The following is a 23268-nucleotide window of genomic DNA, read 5'->3' on the forward strand; positions in this document are numbered from 1 at the left end:
CAGTGGGGGGGGTCTCAGCCACCCACTCTGATGCTGGGCACTGGTGGGCAGTGGGGGGGTGTTAGCCATACACACACTCTGATGCTGGGCACTGGTGGGCAGTGGGGGGGTCTCATCCTCCCACTCTGATGCTGGGCACTGGTGGGCAGTGGGGGGGGGGTGTTAGCCGTACACACACTCTGATGCTGGGCACTGGTGGGCAGTGGGGGGGGGGTGTTAGCCATACACTCTGATGCTGGGCACTGGTGTGCAGTGGGGGGGTTAGCCATACACACACTCTGATGCTGGGCACTGGTGGGCAGTGGGGAGGGGGTGTTAGCCATACACACACTCTGATGCTGGGCACTGGTGGGCAGTGGGGGGGGTCTCAGCCACCCACTTTGATGCTGGGCACTGGTGGCCAGTGGGGGGGGTGTTAGCCATACACACACTCTGATGCTGGGCACTGGTGGGCAGTGGGGGGGGGGTGTTAGCCATACACACACTCTGATTCTGGGCACTGGTGGGCAGTGGGGGGGGGGTGTTATACACACACACACTCTGATACTTACACTTACAATTACTTAGCAGACGTAAGTCCCACACGTCTATTACACTGGTGAAGTGCGGTGATGTACTTCGATGACGTACATGCGGCACGTATTCCACTGGTGTTGTGCGGTGACGTACCGTACCCCGAGGTCGATGACGTAGGTGCGGTACGTATTCTACTGATGTTGTGCGGTGACGTACCATACCCCGAGGTCGATGACGTAGGCGCGGTACGTCTCCGTATTCCACTGGTGTTGTGCGGTGACGTACCGTAGCCCGAGGTCGATGACGTAGGTGCGGTATGTCTCCGTATTCCACTGGTGTTGTGTGGTGACGTACCGTACCCCGAGGTCGATGACATAGGTGCGGTACGTCTCCGTATTCCACTGGTGTTGTGTGGTGACGTACCGTACCCCGAGGTCTATGACGTAGGTGCGGTACGTCTCCGAATTCCACTGGTGTTGTGCGGTGACGTACTGTACCCCGAGGTTGATGACGTAGGTGCGGCACGTATCCGTATTCCACTGGTGTTGTGCGGTGACGTACCTTACCCCGAGGTCGATGACGTAGGTGCGGTACGTCTCCGAATTCCACTGGTGTTGTGCGGTGACGTACCGTACCCCGAGGTCTATGACGTAGGTGCGGTACGTCTCCGTATTCCACTGGTGTTGTGCGGTGACGTACCGTACCCCGAGGTCGATGACGTAGGTGCGGTACGTCTCCGTATTCCACTGGTGAAGTGCGGGAGTGTGTGGTGCAACGTACTCAGACATGACAGTCGTGCAATGAAGATGTGCGCGTGTGGCAACACGTACAGGTATGTTGAAGTTCGTTGTACTCACCTTCTGCGCCATCGTCGGTTTCTAAGTACGAGGTGGTGGCCGTACAGGATAGGGATGAGACGGACGATGGCGTTCATGTCCTGCTTGTCGCGTACCGGCGTGCGGTTCGTGCCGGAGTGTGGTTTTACGGTAGTTTTGAGCTCTCGTAGAAAAAGAGCTGTACGGAGTGTGTTCTACACGGATCGTACTTCCTGGTTCGGGAGACGCGGTCTTTTTACGTCCGGACGTAGCGTGGAACGTCAGCCGACTGCAAATCGTATGGACTTTCGATTCGGACGACGTTTTTTACGAGCCGTACGGAGTGACGCTTTAGATTGTGATCGTACTTGCAGATTCGTACGGTGACGCCTACGGGTACGATTCGTACGGGAAAAAACGCTCCGAATGGCAATTCGGAGCCCTTTTTAACGGATCGGAATCGACGCCTAGGGGTTTTGGAGAAGGGCTGAGGGTTCCTATAGCATGCATGTGACGTGACACTAGGGGTTGTGGAGAATGGTCAAGTGTTCCTATCGCATGCATGTGATGCGACACTAGGGGTTGTGGAAAAGGGCCGAGTGTTCCTATAGCATGCATGTAACGCGACACTAGGGGTTGTGGAGAAGGGCCGAGTGTTCCCATCACATGCATGTGACACGACACTAGGGGTTGTGGAGAAGTGATGAGTGTTCCTATCACATGCATGTGACGCGACACTAGGGGTTGTGGAGAAGTGATGAGTGTTCCTATCACATGCATGTGACGCGCCACTAGGGGTTGTGGAGAAGTGGTGAGTGTTCCTGTGACCTGTCATGTACATGCCACAAAACTGCATGGGTCTCACATACATGAAATAGATGGGTTTGTGGTGAAGGGCTGAGTGTTCCTGTCACATAAATGTCATGGAGCTCGAGGTGAGTGGGCCAACAAATTTACAGGAGAGCTGAGCCAGGGCCGAGTAAAGGGTCTAACTTGACCCTTAGAGCCCTTGCACGAGCCGAGCCCTGATTGACATTAATACGTCACATTCTAGTACGGCATTGAGAAGTACTTATCAAAAGTGATGAATTTTAAACATGAACCGTTCATCAACTAAGAGACAAGATAGTTGTCATGTAAAAGCTGTCCATGGCCCAGATTATTAGAGAGCAACAATATAGTCCATTAAATAAAACACAGTAGGTGTTTGAACAACTTATATTCTGCGCTTACATATCTGAAAGTGCATTCATATGCAATAATTAAGAAAAAAGAGTTTATGTGAAATAAAATATTTTTCTGAGGTCACGCAATTTAAGCGGGTATGCTGTGATTTATCCAGTTTTCCTGGTTTGACCTTATACAACTCAGCCCCTAAATGGGTATCCTTTTGTCTTTCCCTTTTAATGTTAATAGCTTTATTTTTACCTCTTTGTGGAATTTTCTGCAGTTTTTTTATGGGCGTCCCCGAAGGCATTGGAGCACTTTACATGAGCAGCAGTTAGACTACACAAGGTCACATTCATTTTCTATAGGTATGGGGAGTGTAAGGTAATGCCTCTTTGTGTATGGTCACCCTCATGTTTTTCGACTGATGCTGCTGGTTTTTCGACTTTGAGAGTACACTGAGGCCAGCCAACCAGACCCCAGGGCCAGTACCCTGACTCTAAAGCGTATGTCGAAATTGACTGTACCCAATTGGAAATGGCTAACTTACCGGTAAGTCCCTAGTATGTGGTACCCTGGCACCCAGGACATGTAAGTTAGATGGGTACTCCAGGGCTCGCAGCACTGGTGTTTCCACCCTGGAGGTCCTTCAAGAAATGAGTCTGCCACTGCAGACTGGCAGAGCAGCTGTGCACTGCTAGCCTGACTGTGTCACTCAAAGCAATGGCAAAGGCACCACTTCCCCTGGACATGTGTGTAAGTCACCCCTCCGGCAGGCCTACCAAGTCCTAAGACAGGGTGCAACATATGGCGCGAGCAGGGCATGTATTTTATATATCTTGAAAGTAAACATGAGAAACCTCCTTTTTTTTAACTATGGAAAGACATGGTTGCCCAGTGGTGAGTACAGGATTACACAGTGACCCCCTCAGCTGTTCTAACGCTGGAACTGTGTGTCCAAAGCGGGCACTCCCACGTATCAAACAATTCCATGACATTAAGTGCGACTTGGATCGCAAGGCGAAATTAATGCAACTTGTTGCAGTGTGCAGATTTCACGAAGTTGACACCTTTTTGCCTCTTAAACTCCTGTGCCTTCCTGGGCACTCATGGAGCCTGTTCCACAAGACAGCTTTCTGCTCTCCTGTAGAGACTTGCCAGTGACTCTCAGGAAAGAGAACAATGAGGCATTGTAGGCCAAGAAGGCGTTACCTCCTTGCTGAAGGGAGCCACTTGGATCTTAGCCCAAAGGGCAGACTTCAAAAGCGAAGCTGCCTCTGAAGGTTAGATGTGTCACACTAGGGAGGAGGGCTGCCCCTTTTTTTAGACTGACAGGCTGGTACAGGAAGCATAGAGGGGAAACCAGTTTCCAAACCGTTTTCCCCAGGGGCATGTAATCCTGAAGTAGCCACACCACAGGCATTGGCTAGGGAGATCTGAACACCGAGAGAGGGGTCTTGCCATCTTGGGAGTGGGCAGAATAGTGCATCCTAGGATAGCCAGATACCACATGCCACCGGAAATAATCACTGGATGGAAGGGAACCTGATAGCGCAATGACTACCAACTGCATCCTGTTCACAGGGCATTTTATGAGCATAAAAGGGGCACCCCTGGCACCAAGACCTCAGATCCCAGCTGACCTGGAAGAAAGACCGAAGAAAGACTGCCCTGCTCTACCGAGGGACCAGCAAAGAGAGACTGCACCATTGAAAACTGAATCTGCTGTGCCTGGTGGCTAGCAAAATGAGGGACTGTGCCTGCTGTGTACTGCTCAAGGCCCAGAAGATGCCCAACCTCACAAAAAAGGGAGCAGCTAGACGTCGTTACAAACCCAACGGAGGGAAATGTCTCCCCGATACCTCCAATAAGTTACACGCCCCCCTCAAGTGAAGGAGTCAGGCGCAAAATGAAGAAAGGCAGAAACAATGGAGCGCCAGGCCCCAACGGAATCCCCCAAGCAATTTTTAAACACAACATCTCTTTTTGGGGTAATCACCTTTCTAAATTATACCAAGAAATAGAGAATCTAAATACAATACCAGTAAATTGGCAAGGTTTGATTCTGACTCCAATATTCAAAGGAGGTGACAGAGCAAATCCAGCTCATTACAGGTTGATAGCCCTGCTGGACGTAGAGGCCAAATACTATGCCACTCGGGTGCTAGAAGATCTTAAGGCATGGTCTGACAATCTGAACCTCATCCCGGCTAACCAGACGGGCTTCAGGCAAGGCCTAGGGACGACGACGAACATCTTAGGTCTATCACTAATTGCGAACAAGTGCAAACTACATCTTTACCTCTGCTTTATAGACCTAAAAGCAGCCTTTGATAGTGTTGATCGTCGCCTCCTGTGGAAAAAGCTGCGTGCTTGGGCTATCCCTGAAAGGGTCTTAAAAGGCATATTGCTATTCTATTCAAACACCTGGTTAAGGATCAAGATAGGTGATGGGTCCAGACTATCGAGGAAGCTGTCGACCACCAGAGGCTTAAAACAAGGGTGCGTTTTGGCCCTCACCTTTTTAATTTGTTTTTATCAGACCTCTCTCAAAGGCTGGACTGTACTAATTTCCATCCACCGAAGCTTGGTGAATTGAGGCTTTTGCATCTTTCATACGCGGATGACGTGGTGCTAATGAGCCAAACAAAGATCGGTCTCCAAAGATGCTTGAACGAAATGTCATCTTATATTTCTGAAAACAAACTTGAAATAAATATATCGAAAACCCAAACTATGGTGATTGTGAGCAAAAAGCGAAGAACAATCTGGCTTAATGGAAACCAACTAGAGGAGGTAAAAAAATACAAATACCTAGGCCTCTATATTGACAACTCTAAAAACCTCACGGAGCAAAAAAAGTACATGTCGCAGAGAACAAGTGCCCTAACATTTGCCTTTAGCTTACTGGCCAAAAAACTGAAGGGCCCTTCCTATAAACCCTTGTTAGCCGTAATTAAAGCAAAAATCCTGCCAACTCTAGCATATGCCCGCACTGCCTTCCATGGAGAGGATGGAGTGCTCTTAAACCAACTAATAACCTCCATCTACAAAAAAGTATTTCAGACACAAAGGTCGGCCTTTCCAGCCCAGGTTCGCCTTGAATTCGGCCAAATAAACGAAGATATAGGCAGAATGTACGCGACAGTGAAAACCTGGTATCGCTTGAAATTAAATGCACCTACATCAAAAATCAACGAAGCCCTTTGGTGTGAACTAAATGAGGACAAAACTTCTCCTTTTAAACAATACCTCTGCAAATCCCTCTCTACTACATGCACAAAGGAACTATGGAACAAAAACTTGCCGTACCAATCGTTTAAACAAGCTGTAAATAAAGTTTCAAAAACCCATTCATCTCTATTGGACAAAAATATTTTCAGATCAAGGTCGCATGCCTGGATGGTGATAAACCACTATAAGTCCCTTGCACCGGCGGCATACCTGAGCGAAACATTTTCAATTATTGTAATAAAGCAACTTATGGCATTACGCTTCGGAACTCTACCATCCTTGGCTGATCATCCTGCTTGGTTGCATACAGGCCCTAAATCATGTCGGCTGTGCAATTTCCACAAGGAAGATTTTATCCACGTAATTTGCACCTGCAAGAAACTGAAGGAGTAACGAGTAATCTTTTTAAAAACAAGCTTCAATGAAAGAGGCATTAGATCCTGCAGAGCTGCAATAATGGCGTGCCTAAACCCCCTGACCCCCCCATTGAATGGCAGACTGATTAAATGTCTCAAAGCATTTACAAAGCTTTGCTAAAAGGGTCGGAAGCACAGCTAATTCACTACACTGACCTTTTATTAATTATGGACATTTTAGAAACTCTATGTAGAGATGAAACCATTGTATGTTTAATCCTTCTTTTTAATCTATTTTGACATAATATTGTTTTCATTTGCATTTCGTTATTTGTTTTAAAATTGTTTTTAATTAACTAAACAATTAATGTACTTACTTACTTACTGCTCAAGGGGAAGTTGTCTCCAGAACCCAGTCAAGTCAAGAGACTCCAAGGGCTAGTCGACTGACCTCCTTTTTGCAGCACTGGGACACAGCAGCTTAAGAAGCCTCCTAGGGCAAGTTGGTAGCCCAAAGTCTTCAAGCTGCTACCACCTCCGCCGTGCAGCTTTGAGGACCAAGACCCGACTCATAGAGATGCACCCAATTTCACTGGTCCCGGGAGTGCTATCGGAGAGTTGCTGGGACCCTTGGAAAGCGAATTATCAACCCAGTAAATTGGCTGTGACCACGACACAGTGCGAGTGGTAGTCCAGTGGCAACTGGACTTCAGCCAGACTGGAGAGGACCTCATGGAATGTCGATCATGCAGCCAGGACTCCTGCACCCTCTTTGTGGACTAAGGAGTGCCTGCAGGAAGATCCCTATCGACCACATCACATCCACAGCATGTTTCCAGTATCTTCAGCATCCTTCATCCCTTGCATCAGGACCACTCCATAGGAATCCATTGCAACACTGATGAAGTGTCTGGAACTGCTTGGGACTGCTTCTTCTGTGAGATAACTGTTACTGAGGATCTTGCTGGTCCCCCTGTCATGCTCCTTGTCGGAGTTGGTCACCACAAGTACTTCTACCTGACTCCATTGACACCTGCCCAAGTTTACCTTGAAAAAGTTTCTAAGCCTCATTTTTGCTGAATTTACCAAGGTTTGTTTACAGTTGTGTGAAAATGTTTTGATTTATCATTAATTGTAAAATCCATATCTCCATAACTCTCTGGTGGATTTGTTTCATTCTAGTGTCTAAATTCCTCTAGAAATACAGTCTATTTTTATAAATCGGTGTCAGATTTATTGAGTGTTGTGTTGATTTCTTCTTCAATTGTTTTGTTGCTCTTTAAATGCCTAACACTAGTTCCTCTGTGCAAGCCTCATTGCTCAGTGCTACTGATAGAGCAAGATTTCGCATCGCGACTTGCTCGAGTCAAGAACCTCGAAAATCTATTATAATCTCGTAACTTCAATTGTTTGTTTTACTAATTTTATGTATTTTGAATGTGCGTGGGTATCATAGAGATGCTTGCTTATGTGTTCTACTAATACGATTAATTCTTGTTCCTAACATGGCCGCTGCTTGACTTTCCTCTTCTGCGCATGCGTCAGTCACACTCACGTGACTTTGCGTAGAGATAGTTTTGGAGGGAAAGGGTGCGCATGCGTAATCGCCATGAAATGGCAGCTTAATGTGATAATGAATTGAAGCTCGTGCTATTGCTTATCGTGTCGTTATGTGTAGCACTTACCCCTAATTGCATAGTATATTTTTACAATGATGAAACTAAAATATGAAATCATGACATGTAATACATTCATTTATTTCTATGTACTAATTTGTTTTCGCTTACTTTTCATGTATCCTCGGCACTGATGGGTGATGGGGCTGGGGAGTCCATCTTGGAGGGCACTACTGCGCCGAATCAGTCGATGGTGCGGTGGCATTGAAACCAAGCCAAAGAAGGTTGATGCCAGAGCATGCATGGGAAGATGCACCTTCACCCAGCGAGAAAGCCTAACTTGTACCCTATTTGTATACATTGTATTTCTTTCCATTGTATTCCCTGCGACTTCTCGTGGGAACCCAAATCTTGCTAGGCGGCACCTTAGGATGCAAAATAGGCCTTAGAATAGTCTGTTCTGATTGGTGTGTTAACCAAATCCTACCTTAGGACCAATCAAAATTGGGGATTCTGACACTTTGCAACATTTGGGGGGTGGTACACTGTCCCAAAACAGTATATCTAGCCTAGGTTCACCTAGGGAATTTGTCCGACTTGTCTGAATAGCTGACCTGTCACTGACCCAACGCACTCAATAGGTGACTGAATATACAGAACGCTGCGGAGCATTCTGTCCGAATTTGACCATAGACTAAGGTTTTACTAAACCTTAAGTGCTGGTGGAGCACTTTTGCTGGGAGTTCGCTGACCCAATCGGGGTTCTGATCGATAGCTGCAGAGAGGGTGGAGCGCAGGCGTTGCTTCCGAACTGCGGGTGCTGGTCGTGTCCTGGTGGTCCTGTCCTGATCATAATCTGGGTTTCCTGTCCTGTCCTGGGGTGTCCATTCTGCACCTGCTGTCCCATTGATGACTGCTATTCCTTGGGGTATTTCCTGTCCTTAACTGACCCGTGGCCAGGGTTGGTTTTCACACCAGTCTAGGTAAATATCTTGCTGAAAATCTCTGAAACTGCACTTCCTATTTTCTGTCTTTGCTTCAATAAAGACATACCCTTTGCATATGTTAATTTTCCATGTTTTTCTCTGCAAATCATTGCATCTCATTAAAGGCATTTACAGTTTGCATTTCATAGCATGTTCCTATGTTCCCCTGCCTTTTTAGTATAAATCTCCCTATACTGTTTATGAATTAAATGTGTGTTACAATTTTCCTCCTAAATACTGAATTGAAGTAATAACGTTAGCATTATAGCATGTTGCACTTTTCTACCCTTCACTAGATGTATAGGTTTCCCAGTGTCTTTTCTCTCGAAATATGACCTAATGATAAAATCCTAAAACGTGAATAAAATTCCTAGCATTTAGTACCCTCCCTCGAATTTCATTTCCGTTATTTCGGATTTTTCCCTCATTATAGGGTTAGATGGTTACCTGTATACTCTTCCTATATGGTTATGTGCTCTTCGTTATTCTGATTATAGATTGCCTCATTACTATAAACTGTATGATTGCAGAATCTGAAATCTAAGATAAACCTTTAAAAACTTCTCAGTTGTCCGTGGTCATTTCATGAAATAAAGTACAAAAAAGTTGGGGTTTGTATCTTGCTGCCTTTCCTTTTACAGCTAGCTCCCTGACCCATCGTGGTCATAGGTACCCATAACGGTGGATGGTAAGTTGGGTACACTGGAAATAATCGAAAGGGAACTCACAATTATTGGTAGTAGATTGTGTGGTCATCTGATCAATGTATATGATAAAGTAAAGTATATGGGCCCGAAGCCAGAAGTGGCGAAATTATTGGTCGGGTGACCCGCGATCTCTAGCAGTAATTTTCTGGTAGCATCAAGGATGGTTAGGGAATAGTTAAAGGATAGGTAGGACTAGTTAGTCTAGCTAAGTCGGATGCTGCTATAAGAGTAGGCGCTTCAAGGGAATTGATCACTCACTTGAAAATTGTTTACTTTGAAAAATTATGAAATGTTTTAAAATTGTTATTCTTGTTATTATACTGTTATATGTACTAATCCATTCGTATGTAAAACGCTTTCTATGTTGTCGGAAATCCCCGGGGAAATGAATAGCGAGTGGTGAATAGAATCCACTTGCTTTGAGGTCACTGGCATTGGTGCAGGTTAGGCAGAACTGGAAGCACTAACTAGGGTTTTTTCTGAATGTATGATTGAATAAATGTTAGTAACGAGGTTCATTGGCAAAATTCCTACTGTGGCATAACCTAGTGAGGGTCACACCGGAAGAGTAGCAGGTTCATCGGAGCTTGAGTGAAAGCAAAAGGGCTCGCTGGTGAAACTTAAGACTTGGATATATCCTGGAAAGGTGGATGAGTCTAGGGAAGTAGCAGGTGCCCCAATGCTAGTGTGAAGGGTAGGCAGAAGAGATCTACCCGTAGAGTGTGAAAAGTAAATGGAAGTAGTTTACTTGCAGAGAAAAAAAAATTATTTCCTGTCTAGACACTTGAGCACAGTGGCGAATGTGTATTCGTTGTTAAATAACCTAGCACTGAACACTTTAGAAAGAAAGAAAGTTTCCGTTACCTTGTGAAGGAGGGAGTCAGTCGCGAAGCTGCTCTGACGTCACTCCGTGCCGTGCTGGGATTGGTAGGCGTAGCGAGCTGGTAGCAGAGCTGAAATTGTAAAGGAGGGGTGAGCGCCGAAGCGTGAGAACTGTCTCGTGAAAGGCCGCGCACCCATTGGTCGAAATATTTGAACTCGTGCATTTCATTGGTCGCACGAAAATAAAAGACGCACTCGGATTGGAAGTGATTTGTAAACAAGTCACTCGTAAAAATCGTATGTGGCATTCGTATAGACCGCATACCAGACCTGATCCACGGCATATGGGATTTGAGAACGATCAGTGGAAAGGCGTTAAAAACGACATTATGTACGGAACTAAGAGAAAAGTGTCTCTTGTAAACAAAGTGAAGAATTATTTCAAAAAGGACAAACCGATTAAAACTAGAGAAGGTGTTGTCATACCGCAACCCAACACTCCCGCATCTTTCATGATGTTCGATAAAGGGTACAACACATGTGTATGGTTGGAGAATTGGGTGGAATACACGAAAGATGACGGAGTATTGGCTTTCCCGTTAGATGGAACATTTAACAGCAGAATTCTATTCAATTTGAGAACCCGAATGAATGATTTACATCCCAGACCTAGATTAACGCAGTATGAAGCGCTAGAGGAATGGGAATTCGAGGCTTTCGAAAGGGATAAGCCGCGGATGGATAAAGGGTTAACTAAATTTTATCCAAAATTGAAGCAGGAAGCACGAGCTAAAAAGATGAAACAGTGGAGGCAGAACATGATAGTGGAAGGATTGTTTCCCATGATGCCAGCAGATGATCCTTCTGGGGGGAAGAAACGGTTGGAAAAATCTAAACATTGGGTACCCATCGGAGAGTCAGATGATGAATTATTAGATGACATGTGTATGAGAAGTCCGCCTCCTTATAATGAAGGACACCGACCTTCAAGTGTGGGAGATATTTCCCGAAGACCTCCACCACAAGAAGAGATCAGGTCCGCAAGCGTAGGAGGGGGGTTCCAAATTCCTCCCTATATTGAGAGTTTAGGACCAGTAGATACCAGAAACATTTACCCCAGAATGTCAGCTAGTGGGGAGACAGGATATTCCCGTGAAGGAGATTTTTGTTCTCGACCTCCCTACGGAGGCGAGATGAGACCCTCAAGTTCAGGAATACCGTTATTACAGCCACAGTATGAGGAAGAACGAAGATCCCTAGGTACAGGAAGTTTGTTCCCAAGACCAAATTATGGTGAAGGACCTAGTGAGACTCATCCCACTGCCCCAAGTTATGCTCCCACACTGACCCCGCAGGTGTTACATGACAAATCCATAGAGAGATTACTGGAAGAAAAAGAGCGGGAGGTTCTAGCAAAACAGAGAGCTGAGATCATTCAAAAAATTTCCCAGTTAAATACCAGTCCTGAAGCATTGACAATCCCAGTAACAATCGGACCCGTGGTTCCATTGTACGGGGATCGGCATGAAAGTCCAAAACCTCCAGTCATTACTCCCGTCATAGCACAGCCCAGACCAGAACCCTTAATTGTAGATGAACAGACAAGTGAGTGTGAATCTGAAGTCTCACTAATGGATCTACCCCATAGAAATACAGGGAAAAGGATGCAGAAAAGACATAATCCTTTCAATGCGAGGGAGATTCATATGGAATCGACTTCGGGTACTAGAAGCGTCACTTTGGTTACACCTGAGGAAATTGAAAGATGGAGTCAAGAATTAGAGAAACAAACTTCGCAAACGAAACCTTTAGACCTCTACAAACTGAGAGTAGAAATAGAAGAATTAATGGCAGGAAACGTAGGATTAGACAGATTAAATACCTACTCTGAAGAAGAGCTGTTGTTTATGTGCAAAAGTCTTACCCGCAATGTCCGAGTACTTCATGAAAAATTGACAGATACTGCTGCTAGTATGGGAATAGACATTTCAAAATCAAAACCCTTGCAGAAACCATACCGAGCAGAATTTTCAGACAGAGATTTGGAAAACCTGAATGTGTCAGGGAAAAAGGCGCAGGTCAAGGAACTATTGACAGTGTTACAGAAATGGGGAGATGTAGAAAGGTGGAAAGCCAGGTGGGCCCGAAAGAAAGATGAGGCCAGGTCTAAGCAAGTAACTCCCGAATTTGTCCTAAAGGAAGCAGACAAACCAGAACAGTTATGCCCTATGCGCGAAGTGCCAGGAGGAAAATATGTACATGTTCCATGGTCCCGACAGGATATTGTGTCCTTTACCAATGACTTCCCAAAATTACGAGAAAAGCCAGTCGATTGGTACCGGCAGGTAGAAAGATTCGTAAAAGTGCAGAAATGCCTATGGAAGGACCTGGATGGGTTCTTCGACATAGTGGTCCCTGTAGATCTGTGGACTGAGTGTAAGATAGCTATAGCCTGGCCTAGTGAGGAATACCCGAGAGACGAAAAAACAGGGGAACCATCGAAGGAAGTGATGAAGAAGTATGAACAAGTAATTCAACATTTGAAATTAAAAGTGCCTGCAAAGGAAACTGATTGGACCAAGATAGATAGAACCACGCAGGAAAGGGACGAGACAGTGCACTCCTTTTATGAAAGGCTGTTGCAGGTATTTAAAACATACAGTGGTATAGATAACATCGAGATGAAGGACATGACCCACTTCATTTACAGGTTTGTAAATGGTTTAAGACCAGAAATTTGTCAGTGGATAAAGGATAATAAAATCTGTTGGCATACCAAAAAGATGGATGAGGTCCTACGGTACGCAAAGTACTGTGAGGACGAAATGCCAGAAAAGAAAAAGGCCCTGAAGGAGAAGGTGATGTGGGCTCAAGTAAAGCTCGCAGAATAGCAGGAAAAGCAATTGAGTAAGTTAAACAAAACTACTCAGAACCAAGGCCCTGGGGGTGGGGGTGGAGGAAAACCCCGAGCTAAAATGAGTAGAGAGGAAGCGAAAAAGAAATTTCCCTGCCACCAGTGCGGAGAAATTGGACATTGGAGAGACGAGTGTCCCTATTTACAGTCTGATAATGCCCAAACACCTGATTTAATTCCACAGACGCAGAATGAAAAACAAAGAAAGACCCAGCAGCAGGTAAAAACGATTCAAGTGCCCCGAGCGCCAAAACCTATTTTTAAAGGGAAGTCACCACAGGGTGATGATGTAGAAATCTGGGGAGGCAATGAGGATAGAAATACAGCAACTTCGCAGTATTTGTTGAACGACACCTTTTTCTGTGATGACCAGTACTGACGGGGCCTGAGAGGGGAGGACGAGGAGTGCGTACTTGGCGCCTCTTTGCCGGTAGACCAGTCAGGGCCATACATTGAAGGAAAGGTTGATGGAAATGATGTCACCTTTCTATTGGACACTGGTGCTACCCGTTCTACTGTAAGAACAGTGGACGTTCCAAACCTACCCCTCTCGGGAGAAGCAATCCAAGTAGTAGGAGTATCTAATCAATTGATTAGTACACCTGTTACCGAGCCCATGGAGATCTCAATTGGAAATTTTAAACAAATGCACAGATTTGTTGTCTGCAATACCAGTCCGGTAAATTTACTGGGACGTGATTTGCTGTGCAAAATGAATTGTACCATCTTTTGCACACCAAAGGGCGTCGAAATTCAAACCCCAGATGAAGACGGTATCTACAAGCTAATGTTAATTAGACCTGACTCAGAAATAAAACGAATGACTATACAGGACTTACCTGAAGAACTCCAGCAGACAGTGAAACAAGAAGTGTGGGACTTTACAGGAAAGGATGTGGGATTAATGAAAAACATAGACCCCATACAAATAGCCATGAGGGAAAATGCAGTATACCCCAATACCAAGCCTTACAGAATGAGTGCAGAAGTGAGAGCAGGTGTTGCCATTGATATACAGAAATTGCTAGAAGCAAACATCATACAGGAAGTAATGAGTAGCCCGTGCAACTCACCCATTATGGGCATCAAAAAGCCTAATGGCAAGTACAGAGTAGTGCAGGACCTGAGAAAGGTAAACAAGATAGTGGTCCCTTGCTGCCCTATTGTCCCGAACCCAGCAGTGATTCTGTATCAGATCCCCTGGGATGCTGAATGGTTCACTGTGATAGACCTATGTCATGCTTTCTTTTCGATCCCATTGCATCCAGACAGCAAATTTATTTTCTCATTTGCTTTCAATAGTAACGTGTATGTCTGGAACAGGGTCCCCCAGGGGTACACAGAAAGCCCCTCTATCTTTAATCAGATCTTGAAAAAATGCCTTGAAACTTTAGTCTTACCTGGAAAATCTGTTTTGGTACAGTACATTGACGACCTATTGGTGGCGTCTAAAAGCCATAGGGATTGCGTGGTTGACACCATTGCCCTACTGAATCATCTGAGTGAAAAGGGACATAAAGTGGCCCCTGAGAAATTACAGTTCTGTTCGAAATCAGTGAAATATCTGGGACACCAGATAGAAAAAGGTATCAGAAAAGTCACCTCAGAGAGAGTCAGAATAATTCAAAATATGCAGTTACCCCGTACTCAGAAAGAAATCAGAATGTTCCTCGGAGTTGTAGGTTACTGCAGGCAATGGATTGTGGGATTCGCAGTCCTTGCAAAGCCTTTGATACAAATGACAAAGAAAGGAGCAAAGGACCCAGTAGAATGGAATGACGAGAGCTTAACAGCTTTCACACAGTTGCGAAATTGCCTGTGTACAGCCCCTGCTCTGGGAATGCCTGACTACTCCAAGGAGTTTGGCTTATTCTGTGACACTCGTGACAATTGTGCATTGTCAGTCCTGACTCAGGAGCATGGGTTGATCAGAAGGCCTGTGGCATATTTTTCTGCCACTTTGGATCCCGTGGCTGCTGGACTACCTGGATGTCTAAAAGCAGTAGCTGCAACTTGCACCAGTTTAGAACAAAGTGAGTCAATTATTATGGGACATCCTGTAACTGTGTACGTTCCACATGCAGTTGTGATCCTATTGACTCGTACAAAAACTCAGTATCTCACCCCTAGTCGGCTGACTAAATATGAGAGGATTCTCATGGGTGCCGCAAATATAGTCATTACCCGATGTAACATTTTAAACCCTGCCACTCTACTCCCTGACTCAATGGTAATGGAAGATAAGGGAGATAATGAGCATGACTGCATTGACCTGACAGAGTTTAGTACTAAACCCCGCCCAGACATTAAAGAAACTCCTTTGCCTGTACATGATGAGGAATGGTTCGTGGATGGTTCATGCCTAAGGCATGAACTCGGAGGCCTAAGTGCTGCCTATGCTGTGGTCACGTTAAACAAAATTGAAGAAGCATCTTATCTATTTGGAGTAAAGTCTGCACAAGTAGCCGAATTGATCGCCCTGATAAGAGCTTGCAAATTGGGAAAAGACAAAAGAGTAACAGTGTATACTGATAGTCAGTACTATTACGGGGTTGTGCATGACTTTGGCCAATTATGGCTACAAAGAGAATTCCTGACTTCCTCAGGTACCCCCATTCGGAATGGAAAAGTTGTCCAAGACCTTTTAGAGGCAATCCAATTACCAAAAGAATTGGCAGTGGTCAAATGTGTTGCTCATAAGAAGGGCCTTGACCCTGTATCTTTGGGAAATGATTTTGCTGATCGGGTGGCAAAACAATGTGCTATGGAACAAATGAGAATAAATCCCAGGCGGGGTGGGGTTGGAAACAGCTGCCAACTTAGAATGTTTGAAGAAGTGCCTACATGGGATGAAGTGAGAGAATGGCAGCATGTGACGCCCTGGGAAGAGAAAGAGAAATGGAAAGAACAAGGTTGTAAACCGAGACGTGAGGATGGTGTCATTGTGGGCCCAAATGGTATGCCTGTGTTACCCAGACACCTGCTTGCCCCAATGGCTCGATTGATACATGAGGGATCACACATTGGGAGGGACGCCATGGTTCTGGTATTTCAACAGACTTGGTACAACAAGAAATTCAGGAAGGTAGCAGAATCTCTCTGCCAGAGGTGCTTGACCTGTCAGCAGTTCAACGCTGGCAAAAGAACAGTAGTTGAACTGATGAAAATTGGGAGATCGGGGGGTCCTTTTGTGAGAATACAAATTGATTTCATTACCATGCCTCGTTGTGAGGGAAAAAGGTATGTCCTTGTCATTGTCTGCCTATTTTCAAAGTGGGTGGAAGCTTACCCTGCCACACAGAATGACGCCATAACAGTAGCTAAGCTCCTACTAAAAGAATTGATACCTAGATTCGGGGTTCCAGTCTTTATTGACTCAGATAGAGGCGGACATTTTCAGAATGAAATTTTGGCCCAGCTTTGCAAAGCATTCGGGATCACACAAAAGCTGCACTGTGCATATCATCCAGAGGCTTCTGGAGTGGTAGAACAAATAAATGGCACCATAAAGAATAGATTGGCAAAAATGTGTGATTCTACTGGCTTGAACTGGATAAATGCCTTGCCTCTTGTTCTGATGGGACTCAGAAGCATTCCAGATCGAAGAACAGGCCTGAGCCCCCATGAGATATTGATGGGAAGAGTGATGAGACAAGCGTGGGTACCAGGATACAAACTGTTAAGCATTTCTGATGATTTGGTACTTGAATACTGCAAGCAACTGGGTGACCAAGTGCGTTCTATCTCTCGCCAGATTGGGGCAGACGCCGTCGCCAAACCGACAACCCCAGTTCACAGATTGGTTCCTGGTGACTGGGTTAAGATAAAGAAGCATACTCGTTCAAGTTGCCTTGAGCCAAGGTGGGGGAAAAAGCGCCAAGTAATCCTGGTAACAACGACCGCTGTGAAGTGCGCAGGCGTGCCCAAGTGGATCCATGCCAGCCATACCCAGAAGGTGATACCCGACGAGGAACCTGGAGCCGAAGGTTGTCCAGCTGAGGGGTCTACAGACGTTGGTCCTGAAGTAGCTGATATCAGACGGCCGAGCACCAGTCCCGTTGAGTGTCCTGTAGGCATTGGTCCAGAGGTAGCTGATGACGTATGGCCAAGCACCAGTACTGCTGAGAATCCCACGGATGTTGTCCCGGAAGTAGCTGATGACGAGCTACCGAGGATCTGGCCAGAGGATTGGATACCCATAATCGACCTTCCTGGAGACCCACTCAGAACAAGAGAGCGAATAAGAGAAGACAGAGAGTGGAATAGAGAGGTCGAGCAAGGCACAGGCGAAGACCCTCAGATCATTGAGATTCACATCAAATCTGAGGACGAAGAAGAAGGTCAGACAGGGACAGAACAAGTGATCGATACTCCTCCACTGACTCCTGATATCGAAAAGGGACAGACTAGACATAGTGTAATAGTTCGAGCAGAAGAAAATCAAGGGATCGAAGTGCTCGAGCAGGATCAGGCAGAACTAGGAGAACATGTTCAGGACTTAGAAACAGAGACATTTGAAAGCGAGACGCAAAATATACCTGAACAAGGCCAGCTTAGTAACCAGGCAGAAGAAATAGATACAAGACCTGGGACTAGTCAGACAGAAAGGGAGAAGGCAGAAATTGAAGTGCCACAAACAAGTGAAAATAAAAGGACATTAGAAGAAAGCCAAATCACAGTGCCAGCTAAAAGACTCAAGAAAAAGAAGCACATTGAGCCAAGGTATATTAAGAGACTAAAATTAAGAATAAAAACAGTCCAAGAGAAACTTGCAGATATAAGAAGAAGTCCCCGAATTGCAGAAATACCTGAAGATAGCTCCAAGAGAAGGAGTGAGCGAATAAAAAGACAAAACGAAAAATACCAGGATCCGGAGTGGACCTACTTAATCTTGGAGAACTTTGAGGATCTTGATATTACTGACGAAAGCGACGGAGAACAGATTACTGATTACTCTACAGAGGAAGAGGAAGAACCGCCGTGAAATTGCTCAGCATAAAAATACCTGGGCAAAGCCACAAAGAGGGGTTGAAATTTTCTTCTGAGCCAAAATGTCTGATTCAAACGTGAATGGTAGACCTAGCAGCAGTTGTTGCAAAACATGCTGCAAGGTGTGTATATGTAGTATAGTTATAGTTATATTAATTTGGATAGGATTAACAGTTTCCATTCCTTTTATGGTAAGCAAAAATACTAATATTGACCCTACCCAGACTACTGACACTGAAGAACTGACAACACGAAGTGTAGAAAGATGTGAAAAAGCACTCAGACAGACAAAACGAGACTTAGAAGCATCAGATGAGGAAGGACTACATTACCACGGAGTTAGAAACAAGACTAATTTAAATGTTTTCGCAAACTTGTTAGTGCATTATGTAGAAACTATGGAAATAGAAGATTGCTATGTCTGCATGAAGCTACCTACTTCTGTGGCTGAAGGTGTGACATATCATCACCTACCTCTGACCTATGGAATCTCCTGTAGTATTTTAGCAAGCTTATTTTACAAAAGAGGACCGTTACAGTACTATTACTCTAACAATGACGTGATTTTTCTGAACTTCCCATAGGTGGAAATCTGAAAATTCCTCTAGAAATACAGTCTATTTTTATAAATCGGTGTCAGATTTATTGAGTGTTGTGTTGATTTCTTCTTCAATTGTTTTGTTGCTCTTTAAATGCCTAACACTAGTTCCTCTGTGCAAGCCTCATTGCTCAGTGCTACTGATAGAGCAAGATTTCGCATCGCGACTTGCTCGAGTCAAGAACCTCGAAAATCTATTATAATCTCGTAACTTCAATTGTTTGTTTTACTAATTTTATGTATTTTGAATGTGCGTGGGTATCATAGAGATGCTTGCTTATGTGTTCTACTAATACGATTAATTCTTGTTCCTAACATGGCCGCTGCTTGACTTTCCTCTTCTGCGCATGCGTCAGTCACACTCACGTGACTTTGCGTAGAGATAGTTTTGGAGGGAAAGGGTGCGCATGCGTAATCGCCATGAAATGGCAGCTTAATGTGATAATGAATTGAAGCTCGTGCTATTGCTTATCGTGTCGTTATGTGTAGCACTTACCCGTAATTGCATAGTATATTTTTACAATGATGAAACTAAAATATGAAATCATGACATGTAATACATTCATTTATTTCTATGTACTAATTTGTTTTCGCTTACTTTTCATGTATCCTCGGCACTGATGGGTGATGGGGCTGGGGAGTCCATCTTGGAGGGCACTACTGCGCCGAATCAGTCGATGGTGCGGTGGCATTGAAACCAAGCCAAAGAAGGTTGATGCCAGAGCATGCATGGGAAGATGCACCTTCACCCAGCGAGAAAGCCTAACTTGTACCCTATTTGTATACATTGTATTTCTTTCCATTGTATTCCCTGCGACTTCTCGTGGGAACCCAAATCTTGCTAGGCGGCACCTTAGGATGCAAAATAGGCCTTAGAATAGTCTGTTCTGATTGGTGTGTTAACCAAATCCTACCTTAGGACCAATCAAAATTGGGGATTCTGACACTTTGCAACATTTGGGGGGTGGTACACTGTCCCAAAACAGTATATCTAGCCTAGGTTCACCTAGGGAATTTGTCCGACTTGTCTGAATAGCTGACCTGTCACTGACCCAACGCACTCAATAGGTGACTGAATATACAGAACGCTGCGGAGCATTCTGTCCGAATTTGACCATAGACTAAGGTTTTACTAAACCTTAAGTGCTGGTGGAGCACTTTTGCTGGGAGTTCGCTGACCCAATCGGGGTTCTGATCGATAGCTGCAGAGAGGGTGGAGCGCAGGCGTTGCTTCCGAACTGCGGGTGCTGGTCGTGTCCTGGTGGTCCTGTCCTGATCCTAATCTGGGTTTCCTGTCCTGTCCTGGGGTGTCCATTCTGCACCTGCTGTCCCATTGATGACTGCTATTCCTTGGGGTATTTCCTGTCCTTAACTGACCCGTGGCCAGGGTTGGTTTTCACACCAGTCTAGGTAAATATCTTGCTGAAAATCTCTGAAACTGCACTTCCTATTTTCTGTCTTTGCTTCAATAAAGACATACCCTTTGCATATGTTAATTTTCCATGTTTTTCTCTGCAAATCATTGCATCTCATTAAAGGCATTTACAGTTTGCATTTCATAGCATGTTCCTATGTTCCCCTGCCTTTTTAGTATAAATCTCCCTATACTGTTTATGAATTAAATGTGTGTTACAATTTTCCTCCTAAATACTGAATTGAAGTAATAACGTTAGCATTATAGCATGTTGCACTTTTCTACCCTTCACTAGATGTATAGGTTTCCCAGTGTCTTTTCTCTCGAAATATGACCTAATGATAAAATCCTAAAACGTGAATAAAATTCCTAGCATTTAGTACCCTCCCTCGAATTTCATTTCCGTTATTTCGGATTTTTCCCTCATTATAGGGTTAGATGGTTACCTGTATACTCTTCCTATATGGTTATGTGCTCTTCGTTATTCTGATTATAGATTGCCTCATTACTATAAACTGTATGATTGCAGAATCTGAAATCTAAGATAAACCTTTAAAAACTTCTCAGTTGTCCGTGGTCATTTCATGAAATAAAGTACAAAAAAGTTGGGGTTTGTATCTTGCTGCCTTTCCTTTTACAGCTAGCTCCCTGACCCATCGTGGTCATAGGTACCCATAACGGTGGATGGTAAGTTGGGTACACTGGAAATAATCGAAAGGGAACTCACAATTATTGGTAGTAGATTGTGTGGTCATCTGATCAATGTATATGATAAAGTAAAGTATATGGGCCCGAAGCCAGAAGTGGCGAAATTATTGGTCGGGTGACCCGCGATCTCTAGCAGTAATTTTCTGGTAGCATCAAGGATGGTTAGGGAATAGTTAAAGGATAGGTAGGACTAGTTAGTCTAGCTAAGTCGGATGCTGCTATAAGAGTAGGCGCTTCAAGGGAATTGATCACTCACTTGAAAATTGTTTACTTTGAAAAATTATGAAATGTTTTAAAATTGTTATTCTTGTTATTATACTGTTATATGTACTAATCCATTCGTATGTAAAACGCTTTCTATGTTGTCGGAAATCCCCGGGGAAATGAATAGCGAGTGGTGAATAGAATCCACTTGCTTTGAGGTCACTGGCATTGGTGCAGGTTAGGCAGAACTGGAAGCACTAACTAGGGTTTTTTCTGAATGTATGATTGAATAAATGTTAGTAACGAGGTTCATTGGCAAAATTCCTACTGTGGCATAACCTAGTGAGGGTCACACCGGAAGAGTAGCAGGTTCATCGGAGCTTGAGTGAAAGCAAAAGGGCTCGCTGGTGAAACTTTAGACTTGGATATATCCTGGAAAGGTGGATGAGTCTAGGGAAGTAGCAGGTGCCCCAATGCTAGTGTGAAGGGTAGGCAGAAGAGATCTACCCGTAGAGTGTGAAAAGTAAATGGAAGTAGTTTACTTGCAGTGAAAAAAAAATTATTTCCTGTCTAGACACTTGAGCACAGTGGCGAATGTGTATTCGTTGTTAAATAACCTAGCACTGAACACTTTAGAAAGAAAGAAAGTTTCCGTTACCTTGTGAAGGAGGGAGTCAGTCGCGAAGCTGCTCTGATGTCACTCCGTGCCGCGCTGGGATTGGTAGGCGTAGCGAGCTGGTAGCAGAGCTGAAATTGTAAAGGAGGGGTGAGCGCCGAAGCGTGAGAACTGTCTCGTGAAAGGCCGCGCACCCATTGGTCGAAATATTTGAACTCGTGCATTTCATTGGTCGCACGAAAATAAAAGACGCACTCGGATTGGAAGTGATTTGTAAACAAGTCACTCGTAAAAATCGTATGTGGCATTCGTATAGACCGCATACCAGACCTGATCCACGGCATATGGGATTTGAGAACGATCAGTGGAAAGGCGTTAAAAACGACATTATGTACGGAACTAAGAGAAAAGTGTCTCTTGTAAACAAAGTGAAGAATTATTTCAAAAAGGACAAACTGATTAAAACTAGAGAAGGTGTTGTCATACCGCAACCCAACACTCCCGCATCTTTCATGATGTTCGATAAAGGGTACAACACATGTGTATGGTTGGAGAATTGGGTGGAATACACGAAAGATGACGGAGTATTGGCTTTCCCGTTAGATGGAACATTTAACAGCAGAATTCTATTCAATTTGAGAACCCGAATGAATGATTTACATCCCAGACCTAGATTAACGCAGTATGAAGCGCTAGAGGAATGGGAATTCGAGGCTTTCGAAAGGGATAAGCCGCGGATGGATAAAGGGTTAACTAAATTTTATCCAAAATTGAAGCAGGAAGCACGAGCTAAAAAGATGAAACAGTGGAGGCAGAACATGATAGTGGAAGGATTGTTTCCCATGATGCCAGCAGATGATCCTTCTGGGGGGAAGAAACGGTTGGAAAAATCTAAACATTGGGTACCTATCGGAGAGTCAGATGATGAATTATTAGATGACATGTGTATGAGAAGTCCGCCTCCTTATAATGAAGGACACCGACCTTCAAGTGCGGGAGATATTTCCCGAAGACCTCCACCACAAGAAGAGATCAGGTCCGCAAGCGTAGGAGGGGGGTTCCAAATTCCTCCCTATATTGAGAGTTTAGGACCAGTAGATACCAGAAACATTTACCCCAGAATGTCAGCTAGTGGGGAGACAGGATATTCCCGTGAAGGAGATTTTTGTTCTCGACCTCCCTACGGAGGCGAGATGAGACCCTCAAGTTCAGGAATACCGTTATTACAGCCACAGTATGAGGAAGAACGAAGATCCCTAGGTACAGGAAGTTTGTTCCCAAGACCAAATTATGGTGAAGGACCTAGTGAGACTCATCCCACTGCCCCAAGTTATGCTCCCACACTGACCCCGCAGGTGTTACATGACAAATCCATAGAGAGATTACTGGAAGAAAAAGAGCGGGAGGTTCTAGCAAAACAGAGAGCTGAGATCATTCAGAAAATTTCCCAGTTAAATACCAGTCCTGAAGCATTGACAATCCCAGTAACAATCGGACCCGTGGTTCCATTGTACGGGGATCGGCATGAAAGTCCAAAACCTCCAGTCAATACTCCCGTCATAGCACAGCCCAGACCAGAACCCTTAATTGTAGATGAACAGACAAG

Source organism: Lissotriton helveticus, chromosome 3_1 (assembly GCF_964261635.1).
Source record: "Lissotriton helveticus chromosome 3_1, aLisHel1.1, whole genome shotgun sequence".
NCBI classification, from domain to species: domain Eukaryota; kingdom Metazoa; phylum Chordata; class Amphibia; order Caudata; family Salamandridae; genus Lissotriton; species Lissotriton helveticus.